The sequence below is a fragment of the Cupressus sempervirens genome, chromosome 3, assembly GCF_028749045.1.
Source record: "Cupressus sempervirens isolate cs-2001-9-10 chromosome 3, ASM2874904v1, whole genome shotgun sequence".
In the NCBI taxonomy this organism is placed as follows: domain Eukaryota; kingdom Viridiplantae; phylum Streptophyta; class Pinopsida; order Cupressales; family Cupressaceae; genus Cupressus; species Cupressus sempervirens.
Genome location: NC_143120.1, coordinates 918,659,505 through 918,671,275, shown reverse-complemented (window position 1 = coordinate 918,671,275; position 11,771 = coordinate 918,659,505). Strand labels below are relative to the sequence as shown.

The 11,771-nt window shown below is 36.5% G+C and overlaps 1 pseudogene; it reads left to right on the top strand.

The window, feature by feature from the left end:
- Nucleotides 1-2,030: 2,030 nt before the first annotated feature.
- On the top strand, nt 2,031-10,636 carry LOC149569750 (leucoanthocyanidin reductase pseudogene; annotated as a pseudogene).
- Nucleotides 10,637-11,771: the final 1,135 nt, after the last annotated feature.

Genomic DNA, 11,771 nt, shown 5'->3' with positions numbered 1-11,771 from the left:
ATATGTCATCATGTAATGGGTCGAAGGGGGTCATAGGTCACCCAATCAGCCCCTTTGACCCATAATAGCTATTCTAATATGTCCCTAGGGGTTCTAGGACCCCTAGGGACATATGCCATCATGTAATGTGTCCAAGGGGGTCATAGGTCAAGCTATGACCCCCTTTGACCCATAAGAACGATTCCAATAAGTCCCTAGGACCCCCTTTGACCCATATATATGATTCTAATATGTCCCCAGGGATCCTAGGACCCCTGGGGACATATGTCATCATATAATGGGTCGAACGGGGCCATAGGTCAACCTATGACCCTTTTTAACCCATATGAATGATTTTAATTTGTCCCGAGGGATCCTAGAACCCCTAGGGACATATGTCATCATGTAATGGGTCGAAGATTCTAATATGTCCCTAAGGGTCCTAGGACCCCTAGGGATATATGTTGTCATTTAATGGGTTGAAGGGGGTCATAGGTTGACCTATGACTCCCTTTGACCCATATGAAGCATTCTAATATGTCCTTAGGGGTCCTAGGACCCCTAGGGACATATGTTGTCATGTAATGGGTCAGAGGGGGTTATAGGTCAACCTATGACCCCCTTTGACTCATAAGAATGATTGTAATATGTCCCTAGGGGTCTTAGGACCCCTAGCTATATATGTCATTATTTAATGGGTCGAAGGGGGTCATAAGTCAACCTATGAAACCCTTTGACCCATATGAAGCATTTTAATATGTCCCTAGGTGTCCTAGGACCCCTAGGAACATATGTCGTCATGTAATGTGTCGAAGTGGGTCATAAGTCAACCTATGACTTCCTTTGACCTATAAGAATGATTCTAATATGTCCCTAAGGGTCCTAGGACCCCTAGGGACATATGTCGTCATGTAATGGGTCGAAGGGGGTCATAGGTTGACCTATGACCCCCTTAGAGGCATATGAATGAATCTAATATGTTCTTAGGGGTCTTAGGACCCCTATGGAAATATGGCATCATGTAATATGTCGAAGGGTGTCATAGGTTAACATATGACCCCCTTTGAGCCATAAGAATGATTCTAATATGTCCCTAGGGGTCCTATGTCATCATTTAATGGGTCGAAGGAGGTCATAGATCAACCTATGACCCCCTTTGACCCATATGAAACATTCTAATATGTCCCTAGGGGTCCTAGGACCCCTATGGACATATGTCATTACGTAATGGGTCGAAGGGGGTGATAGGTCACCCTATGACCCCTTTTGACCTATTCAAAGGATTCTAATATGTTCCTTGGGATCTTAGGACCCCTAGGGACATATGTCATCATGTAATGGGTTGAAGGGGATCATAGGTCAACTTATGACCCCATTTGACCCATAAGAATGATTCTAATATGTCCCTAGGGGTCCTAGGACCCCTAGGGATATATGTCATCATTTAATGGGTCGAAGGGGGTCATAGGTCAACCTATGACCCCCTTTGACCCATAAGAACAATTCTAATATGTCTCTAGGGGTCCTAGGACACCTAGGGACATATGTCATCATTTAATGGGTCAAATGGGCACTAATACATTTGGCATCGATTTGCGATGGCTAAGTGTCGCAATTGTGACAGAAATGTGTTGCCATTGCGATGGTACTAGACGTTGTTGTTTTTTAGTCATAAATTGCGACGTCTATCCTTAGACGTCACAATTTTGACACCTATTCGTCGCAATTTCACCATTCTAACCCGACACAACTCTCGTCGCAATGCATGCGGATCCTGTTGCAATTCTGACATCTTCCCCACGCATTGCAACAGGGTGGTGTCGGCATCTGCCCATGGGTTCGCTGAGGCGAGAGCCTTTCCAATTCTTTCTTGGGCGTCGCACTTCTGATAACCTTGGAAAATTGCGACGGGGATGCGACGGTGCTAGCGGCGCAGTAGCGCTGGTGTCGACACTGCTGGCCGTCACAATGTTTCCAAATGTGTCACAATTGTGACACAAAGTCAGGAATTGTGATGGTGTCGCTAAGCATGTGACGCATATTTTGTCGCAATGTGTGGGCGGACGTCACAATTGCGACGTCCGTGGTTAGTAATATGGCAGGGCCGCTGTGGTGGCGATGCCAACTGCCATCGCCGCCACAGCGGCCCCACCACAAGCATGATGCATCATGGGGCATATGAATTCATATGCCCCCCAGGTGACAGAAAACATGCATTCTTTCCAAACGACAACAATCTCTTTTAGTGTTGCAGGTGTAAACAAGATATCCCAACAGGTAGAAAATTTGTCAAATTTCAATTTCATTTCAAAAAGTCTAGAAAAGAACAGAAGTTCTGGCCAGTCATGCAGTAAATCCAGATCATCAGCAGATCATGATGCATCATGTTTGCGGCGGGGCCGCTATGTCGGCAACGCGAGCGGCCTCATCGCAAGCATGATGCACCATGATCTACTGATGATCTGGATTTACTGCATGACTGGCCAGAACTTGTGTTCTTTTCTAGACTTTTTGAAATAAAATTGACATTTGACAAATTTTCTACCTGTTGGGATATCTTGTTTACACCTGCAACACTAAAAGAGATTGTTGTCGTTTGGAAAGAATGCATGTTTTCTGTCACCTAGGGGCCATATGAATCTTGTAAGTGGTTTTCCTTTGGATGTCCAATGTTCAATGACACCCTCTTCTTTAGTTTAGAGCCATTATACTGAGATTTAGACCCACTTGCTGTTTGAATGCTAGTTTTCTTATCTCGTATATAGAATAGCATGTACGCTTTCTAGGAAAGCACACTTTTCTCACTGACTGAATAGACCTAGAGTACAAAATATTCATAAGAATAACTTCAATCAGTCTAAGAAACTTCAGTATAATTAGTGTTACCATATAAAGAAAAGGTTCTACATAAAATTGTAGTTCTTTTGTGTATCCTGTTATACACAAATTATAATGAGCTTGCTCCACAAAATTAAACATGTCTTCACAACTGTAGCAAATGTATACCTGATTATCATCTAAAGCATGCCAGATGCTTGTGGATGAACGAATAAAGTAGAAATAATGACCAGAATGTGTGCTCCAGCCATCATGAACAAGAACACCATAAAGAGTGTTCTTAAAATTGCCCTCCTGTGATTGATCAATAGACAGAGAAACTAGAATATCATTCAAATGTGCAATATTTATTAAAAAACCAGTAGATATTACAAAAACTATATTATTAGATTCCACTAAAAATGTGATCCACTGGCAAATAATATTGTAAGGGCTACTTACATGTAAACTGCTAACAAATGGTTTGAGATCCAACGTACAACTGAAGTCTACTTTTTTGTCAATTTTTCCTCCAGATCCAACTACACTGAAGCGCTTGAGATGAATTGCAAGAACATGTGGTGCTTTATCAATTTTGAGTTGTTCTAGAGCCTTCAATTTTACTTTGCATCATTCACATTGATCTCTTTTCACACCCCCATCTAACTGCTCCACTGTCGTGTAATGGGATAATGCTTTCAACAAGGAATCTGCTCGAATGATCTCTAGGCTCAAATCTAAGAAAGGATCAAATTTATTTGAGCAATAAGAACATTGTGTGCACTTCACCTACAAACCAGATTAAAGCAATTGTTAGTGAATAAAATACTTTTCTAAGACTATAACCTAGAGTTCCCAACATAAAAATAATTTTGAAAGGTTTAAGTGACTCAAAAAAGCAGAAATAATGACCAGAATCTGTGCTCTCACTGTTATGAACAAGAACACCATAATCAGTCATTTTCTAACATCTTTTTACCCATTGTGTACCCATTGCACATCAATGTAGTATTGCTAGTTTTTTATTCATGTTATGCATGGCAAAAGCATACAGTAAGGGTCACATCAAAGTTTTCATTGGTAAGGAGAAACCCAACAAATTACCCACCATATTACATGGGCCTAAGGAAAGCTTTATGCTTGACCAAAGGAAAGGCACCTGCAGCTAAAAGTCAGGATGATCGAACTGGAGTGAACAATGACTTTCAGAAAACACTTTGAAAAATTGTTAAGAAAATCTATCAACCTGTAATAAGATTGTATTAAAACTAGAATTATACAGATCCATATTATTAAAACTTAAAATACCTGTCAGTATTAGGTGTTCAAAAAAGCACACGCTGGACACCTCTTGGAATGTTCAGGGCCTCCATAACCTTTGCTACAATAAGAAAGAAATCCAAATAATATTAAATCTTTGCTGAAACTCCAATTCACAAGGATGTATAGTTATGTTCTAATAATCAAATACTAACAGTAAAAAACACAAAGCTGAAATGGATATGTCGCTAGTTTTTCTCCATTCATTCATAAAACAAGCCTGATACTAAAATGCGAAGGATAATTTTTAAAAGGTGAAGGATAATTTTGATCAAGATCCTTATCTCCAAGAAGCTTCACATAATCTGAATGATGACCCCTAGATTCAATCCCTACTATGTCATCCTCCATGTATGATGTTGAGATGCAGTAAGAACAATCTCATAATCATCATCAATCCATGTACTCATTTCATTTGTGACAGAAGGAGGACTAAAAAAATTAACTGCTTCTATTCCTTCCAAGTGTCAAAAACTATTTTCTCTCCTTGTATCTTGTTACCACTATTTTTTGTGGTCTATTAAGGTTAGATTCTGAAAATATTCCTCCCATTCACTTCCTAACTTGGTTTTTTCTTGTTCTTCCTTTTTCAAGTGAGGCTTCAATTTTTCCTCTTTCTCAATTTAAATGTTGTGGTTGTTGTATGTAGACAAGTAGCTTTAGGATTTAAATTCTTCACCTCTAGCTCATGGAAACCCTTTGCTTCTACATATGCACGAATCAGTCTTTTGTACATAGCACTATGCATTAGAGTGGCAGTTAGATTTGTACTTTTTACACTACTTACCAATATTTGGCATGAGTAAATTGAAAAATAGAAATAAACACAATTTGAAAGTTAACATCGTGGATGGCCCCAACACATGAATATAGAGGATGGTCCCTCACATAAGGCTGTTATCTTCACCTTTATACATTAGAAAAGTAACAACTTAGTACAAATAAATAAATAAATAAATCATTTACTAAAAATTTCAACTTAATTTCCAGCTTTTCAATCTCTAAATTTTATCTTTGTAGATTTGTAGTGAGAAGATTGTGGTGCACAATCTTCAAAGTTTTCCAGCCCTGTAGCAGTTCTAGTTGTGAGTGGAATTTGAGCACATTTGAGGCCCTCCACACCAAGAAGTGCAAAATACTGACTCAATAGTACTTAAATAACCCTGTTCTTGTGCAATACATTTAGCATCTACCTCTCATTGACCTTCATGACATACTTTCATATTTAAATTCAATTGTCAATGATATGGACGAGCCTAAGAGACACTCTTTTTTAAGGAAGGTAAAACTAAAATTAATAAAGAAGTAGCAGAATGGGCAGAAGGTATAACCACATAAGAAGGCAGAAGGTATGTGAATGGATGCAGCTGCCTACAATATGCCTATTAAAGAGATAATTTTTTTCAAGTTGAATCAATATCATCAACTTCAAGAGCACCCACACAGCCACTAAGAAGTTCTACTCATAGAAGAAATTTGTAAAATATTAATTGTAATTGCAATTTTTTATCATATAACACCATGATTGTAAATTAAGCTTCTTTATTGTTTGTGAATGAATGACAAACCACTTATTTTCTCTTTGATATCAGTTTTATAAATGTTGTTAAATGTGCTTTTTTTATGTTTGGAAATTTTTTTGAGTTGAGTCCAAGTCAAATTTGGGTTTGTCAAGTTTTATAAAGTTACAAGTTTCTTAATTAGTAACTAAGGAATAAATAATGAATTCATTAGTGATGTCACAGTCACCTTACTGCTCATGAAAAGTAACTCTTCTCCATTTTCACTCTTCCATGAGGTCACTTGTCCACCATACAGCAATACCTACACAAATATAACATTAATAATTTATACATATGACCTAAAAGAGAATTGATAAATTGAAAATGACATCAGAACCACAACACAGATTAATCCATTAATTTCTATTGACACAATGTTAAAATCAAGGGATAGAGAAAATAAAAAGGAAATAGGAAGTAGATCTAATGAGCCATATCAAATATAAGATCAAGGTTACATTAAACCATCCTATGCTCTTAAACTAGTATCAGCAACTAGCAACGAATGACACAAGACCTACTTGGACTTGCTAAAATCCTAAAAACTAGAACCAATTATTTTTTTCTTTACTCACAAGGTTATAAAAAATACCATAACCAAAGTCCAAAAAATACAAAATCCAAAAAGGCATGAATTGGAGAGAAAACTCAAAAGCTTGATAGAAAGAACTTAAAACAATAGATCGCTTCAAATCTCAGTACAACCTCAACGATGAGCACAATTCAAGAACAAAACTTATTTATTGACCAAAAGAATACCTTAGAGATTCTCTTAGATTGAGATTCCTGTGTAGATTTACTATTATTTGAACCAGACATTGATGTCCAGGCATGGTTCAGCATAACTTGAGTTTCTAAGCCTAACTTTCTAACCTCTGAAAATGAAAGTTCAAATGTCGATCCCAAAAAATTAGTTGAATAATTGACTTGCAATAAAAGAAAGTGAGAAAAATTCATATACATATTCTATTAAATGTTTGAAGACATGAGATCTCTACATTCCATTAGGTGAAAATTGAAAGAGCTTCTAGCAGTAACTGTGTAGACATTTTTCAATCTAACTAAATAAAATTAAAACAAAAATTATGTTAAAACACCATATAATTAGAAGTTACAGACTGCACAACATTTTTGTAGTAATAGAATCTCGACAAAAACGTAAACCATATCTAATACAATGCAATTACATACCTGGGTCTTCCCAAACAACTAAGTGGTTGGTCATGAGTAAAAATCTGAAGTACAGGATCAAACATTGTTGGATAGAAAGGCTTCCCAGCTTCAAGCCATCCAATCTCATGTTCCAATCTGTGAAATTTTAAAAGGTTATTGTTTCAAGTGGTTCATTCACAAATCTTGTTTCATTTGAGATGGTTAACAAATTGAATCTACCAAGAATAGCACATTTTAGGCCTTACAAAGCACAAGGATTGGATGTTGGATGTTGTGTTGATGTGAAGGAGCAAGCTTATGTTCCCTTCACCATTGGATCATATAATGATGTTGTGCTATGTGACATTGTACCTTTGAGTGGTTGTCATATAATTTTAGGAAGGGCTTGGCAGGTTGAGAAGAGATCCCTACATGATGTCAGAAAGAACACCTACACTTTCACAAATAATGGAGAGAAGATGGTATTAACACCATTGGAGGAGCACAAGACAACTTTGAAGGTGTCAGCGAGCATTGGCATCTTTGAGAGGGAAAGGTTCCTAATAAAAGAGGAACATGGTGAAGCAATGGAAGATGTTTTGATAAAAAAGGATGATGCTTTGAAGCAAACAGCTAATGAGAATGAGGTTGAGGAAAAGAACTAGAAAAGGATGATATGAAGACAAGTTGTCCATTTGAAGGACAAATAACAAATGAGTAGCAATCAAGTGTTGAAGAGCAAGGATAACCTAACACCAAAAAGGTTCAAAAGGTTGTAGTAGAGGTAAAGAGAAAGGATGCTGATGAAGACAGAAAAAGATTAGGTCTTGAAGGGCTTGAGGGAAAGGAGATGATTGGAACAAAGATGAAAAGTACAAATGCTGATGTAAATAGCAAAGAAACAAGGCTTGGAGAAGCAGATATGATATTGATTGGTTCTATATGGTGTCCATTGAAAGTTGGACAAAGAAAATTCACAAAGACAATGATGACTGAATCAGATAGAACAACCACCAACCAAGAGTTGGTATACCAAGGCAAATGGCAAGGGTGTGAAGACATGTTGCAGACAACAGTAGAGGTCTCAAGGTGCAAAGAGAAGGATGAGAAGACAATGGAGATGAAGAGCCAAGGGAAGGCTAAACAAGGTGATTATATTCCAAGCATGGAGAAGTATGAAAATATGAGTTATTTTTGGTTAGTTATTCTAATTTTGTTGTAGGCATATGAGAATATGATGGAGATTCCTAGTGTGGGGAAGATAGCAATAATTGGTAAGAGTTATGTTCTAGAAGGAGCTTGTTATTGCTTCTTGTTTCTACCTATTGTTAGTATCTTATTGAGCTTCACTTTGTTTCGAGAATAGTTTAATATTCTCTACTAAACAAGGCCAACCACGTGAAGGTGGAAGCTCATTTGGCCCCACCCCCCTCCCTCTACCATCACTCTACATTCCCCATTAACATCTAACATTCATTCATTCTTTCAACCATTAATAAAATGTAACATTCAATCAATATCACATGATAACATTCATTAACATGCAACATTCATCAATATTCTACATTAACACATAATTCATGAACATTCATTAGCACATAATTAAATTCATTGAGACATAAAATTCATTCATTATCAATTAAGGTATGTGGATGACAATCATTTCTTTTTTTTCTTTCTATTTCTTTTTTCTATGTAAGCTCTAAGAGGAGCATCAGTGTCATCATCAATTCCCCCCTCATCAGTTGTTCTGTTCTCTGTTCTTGATGATCTCAAATTCCTATGCTGTTGCAAAGGGGGGGTCCTCTGCAATAACAAATAAAAGAGTTAAATTAAAAATAATTTATTATAATTGTTACAAGTATTTAATTATTTTAAATAACATAACTGTGGCGCTCTTTACCTGATCTGACCACATCATTTTTTCTGGACTCAACGTCAACATAGTCATGAACATCGACCCCTCGATCCTCTACAGTTGCTATACAAAATGTTACTTTAATCCAAACACCAATTGCAATTACATATAAAAAATTTAATAGCAAATGTATACCTCCACCACTGGGATGCACATCATGCAAACCTTCGGTATCCACAGATTGTGTAGAAGGATTGTCAGGCTGCATTCCAACATCCTATGCATTGTTATCATTGCTTGCTTAAAATAGATATACTCACTTTATATTGGAACTTAACATCAAATAGACTAATTGGTAAAGTATTCAATTTGAAATAAATTTCATTTAGCTTATTTACCTGTGGCTCAAATGCATCATTATTAGAACCTTCCACACTGATTTCAGCTCGTAGTCATTCAGCCACAGCTCTATAGCCTTGTTGGAAGCCAATTCTCTTATCCTCTTCTGTGAGGCATCTCTTGAACTCTGAGCCCTACATTTTTGTGAGGTATGGTGAATCTTACTTGCATTGTTTCATCAACCAATGGAGGGTAGTTAAAATATCAACAGCAAATCATCTATATCCATCAAAATATAATAGGAGAAAAATCGAGCAATTTTGATGGAGCAATCTAATATATATATGTTGCGTGTTTGTATGCTTTTCTTGTACCAAAATATTTTCTCCAAATTCTTAAGTTGGGTAAGAGTTAGTTTAGCTCTTTGGAAATAAAAATGGCTACAAGTGCTACTGCATTCCCTCATTCTTTCAATCATTGCCTTTATTCTCAACTATTGGAGGAAAATTCAATCTCAACCATGGCCTCCATTTGTGAGATTTCTTCATATGAGGATTTTGTGAACGAAGAGAAAAGTAAAATATTAGTGATTAGAGCCACTGGTTATATTGGTCGCTTTGTTGCTCTTGCAGCTGTAAATGCAGGTCATTCTACCTATGCTCTCATTAGACCCATCACTGCCCATGATTCTACCAAAGAAAAGTGCTTCCATGAATTGAAAGATTCTGGTGTTAACATTGTCTATGTATGTCACTAGCTCTGTTCATAACTAAGATTTTGTGGTAGATATGTATGGTACAGTTGTAAAGTGTGTGTACTTGTTTAAAATATTAATTTTACAGACTGTAGATTGTTTTGATTGGTCATATAGGTTTAGAATATATGATTAAGCTTTGCTTGTTTGTTCATGGTAACTACTATTGTAGCTGTTTGCTAAATTGTTAGATAGCGGTCATCTCACAAATAATCATGTTTGACTATCTTGTTGTGAAGTTGAGTATTTAGAAATTATGTTAAGAAGGGGTGTTCGGTCAGTGATCTCCTTATCAATGAGTCTAATTTGGTTGGGATCATGAGCTATATTATAGTTGTAAAAATTTGTGTTGTAATGGGTTTTATTAATGTCTACATGTTCTGTAATGGGTCTTATTAATGTGCATGTATATTATAATGGGTGTTCTGCAGGGAGATTTAAGTGATCATAATTCAATGGTAAAGGCCATGCAAGGCATTGATATTGTTATTTCAATTGTGGGCAGTGGTCAACTTACAGATCAGCTTAAGATTGTAGATGTCATTAAAGAAATTGGCACTATTAAGGTCAGAACATAGGACCCTAACATTATTACCATGAATGCTTGTTAACTGTAATAGACTTAAGAATTGTTGAACTTTGATGCAGAGGTTTCTTCCTTTAAAATTTGGGCATGATATATACAGAGCCAATCTAGTAGAACTAGGGCTAAGCTTTTACAAAGAAAAGAGAGTTGTTAGGAGGGCAATCGAGGCATCCAACATTCCATACACTTACATCTGCTGCAATTCTATTGCTGGGTGGCCTTACTTTTATCATACCTATCCCTCTGAGCTTGCTCCTCCCCAAGATTAGTTTGAAATCTATGGAGATGGAAACATCAAGGGTGAGATTTTAAATAATTTCATATTAGTAAATGAAGGAATCTTCACTAATCTAGATTGTAGAGTCTGACTTTAATTGTTGAATTATTTATATTGAATATGAAAATCCACTACTGTTATTATATTCTATTGACCTATTTATAATTGATGAGATAAATAAGGGAGTCTTAGCATTTCCCATCACATTATATAAAAAATTTGATATAATTTTTCATTTACTAATACTTACAACTCTTGCTTGAAGTTTTGAAAAAACACTAGAGCCGAGCTTGTGTGTCCCGTGCTTTTCTAGTCTTGCCTTTGTTGCCATTGATGTTTCAGGCAATCTATAAAAAGTTTGAAATATGTTAGATAGTATAAATATGGAGGTTAATTAGTACATAATTAGATTCTCAATAGTATCACATACCTTGCTGTACTCTCCACTGGTGTAATATTATTTTTCTTGTCAGCTTTATACTTTCCATCCAAAATCAGAGCCTGCCACTCAGCCTCAGGAACATAGGGCGGACGCTCGTACCTGGGGTTATCTCGTAAATTTTTTCTGTACTGGTCCCTAATACACTTCAAACATAAACTAGCTTTTTCAAGGAGCTTGTTTCTCTCGAATGCACGAGGTCCAAAGAGTTGGGTCATGCTTTCTATAAGATCATCCTTCAACGATTTGCGTTGGTTATTCCACCTTTTAAGTAAAAAAAAACATGTTAGACTCATAAATAAAGTGAAGCTGCCTTTAATATAGTTCAAGAAATGGATGAAAAGGAAAACTATTATAGAAATGATATGAAATCAAAATAGTGGTTTGGGGTTTTAGTTAGGATATGATGTTCCACTAGGTACGCATGGTGGGCCCGAATATTCGCAAACACTCATCACCAAGTTTTCTCCAAAAAAGATCGTTCCCTACAAGACAATCATGGGATCATTAGTCGATGAAGAGTGATCAAAAACTAAATTACTATTATATCACTATAGAATAATAATAACTTTAAAGTACCTAAAACTTTGGCTACTTTTAATGGAATGCCTTCATCGTCGCTGATGATCAATGTGACATCCTTCACCGTTCCCATACTAGGAACATAGGAACATCCAGGAAATGATGC